Below are 1,654 nucleotides of genomic sequence, written 5' to 3' on the forward strand. Positions count from 1 at the left end.
GACTATTACTATGCTTGTCTACATGAATATAACTTTCACAACTGGATGTACAAAATTTCAGTAAATCTTATGTCAACTCTTATCTGTTAACATGAACTTAAAAGAACTAATAGCTGAACTACAACTAGAACACTTAAATTTAAGCTATTTGGAAGCAATCAAAGAACTTAAATCACAGCTGTATCACCATAGAAACTTTGCAAAAATATACAACTTTATCATAAAAGATTATGATGATTACACAGATGACTTTTATGAAGAACACTTCTTAGAATTCCACTACCATTCTTATATGGTAAAAAGGATAGAAAAAATATTTTCTATTATCACTTGTTAATGGAAGACTTAAACAACAAAATCCAATACTTAAAAACTTCTTTTGATAAAATAGAAGAAAGAATAAAAAACTTAACTTTACAAGTAAACACTATGATAGAAAAAATAGACTTAATACTTAAAGGAAAACAACCACAACAAACTCCAAAAGAGTTTGATAACTTAAACAAAACAATAGACCAACTTTCCCAGAAGTTTTCACAAATTAAAGTGTCAACAGAAACTAGGCAACTTACAAAAAAGAAACAAACAAACTTCTTAGTATATAATCTTAAAGATTATAAAGAAGAACTAAATAAGAAATGAGACCCTTTACTGGAACATCAAGAACTATTTCTGAAGAACCAAGTTCTTCCAGAACCACAACTTTAGACCAAACTACTAGTTCCACATGGGTAGGAAGACTTTTTAGACCTAATCAGAGTAGAAATACTCAGATTATAGAACAAATTGTTAATATTGACAGAGATACTGAGGTAATGTCAAATGACTTCATCAATACTTTGAGACCTTCTACTTTGTACAGAACTGGATTCATGCAGAATGACTCTAGTTTAATCAAAACTCATAGATCAGAAATGCTCGAAATTCCAGACGGAAGAGCAGAAACTTTTAGCTTAATGACTGAAGAGAGTATTAAGCAACTTAAACTTAAAAAGATGAATTACGTTCATCTTGGAATGATAACTGTTGTGATCAAAGGATTGATCAGAAAAGAGTACGGAGCTAAAGTACTCATAACTGCTTTAGATACTAGAATTCAGGATTCAACTCAAGCTCAAATGATCGGAGCAATTGAGGTAGACATGAACAATAATGTAGGAGTACATTATTTACTTCCTGATTACACTATAGCTTTAAAAGACATTCACAAATTTCTTTTCCAAATCCAAACTAAAGGATTCGGAAACTTTCAAGGAGCAAACTTGTCAGTAGACATAATTTTCATTGGAAAATTATCTACCCAAGTCTGTCCTAAATATAAAATCAAGATTGACAGTATTGTCAAAACCATTGAGTCAAAAGGGATAAAATTCTTTGGACCGAAACCAATCTCATCTTCTCTTTTAGCTGGAGAAGAGTGGAAGATTGAAACTTTTGTAACTAAACCTGAAACTTTAAAACCCACTGAAATAACATCTTACTCAGAGGGAAAAAATGGACCTCTATGCTTAAGATTTGGAAACTATGAAGCTTCTGATCAAAAAGATTTAGAAGAAGACAGAAGAACAAATCCAACAAAAGATTAAACATAGTGAACACTTAATGAACTTACTTAATGAAGAACTAGAAAATAATGTAGACACAAACATAATTG

This window comes from Ipomoea triloba, chromosome 16, assembly GCF_003576645.1.
Source record: "Ipomoea triloba cultivar NCNSP0323 chromosome 16, ASM357664v1".
NCBI lineage: Eukaryota > Viridiplantae > Streptophyta > Magnoliopsida > Solanales > Convolvulaceae > Ipomoea > Ipomoea triloba.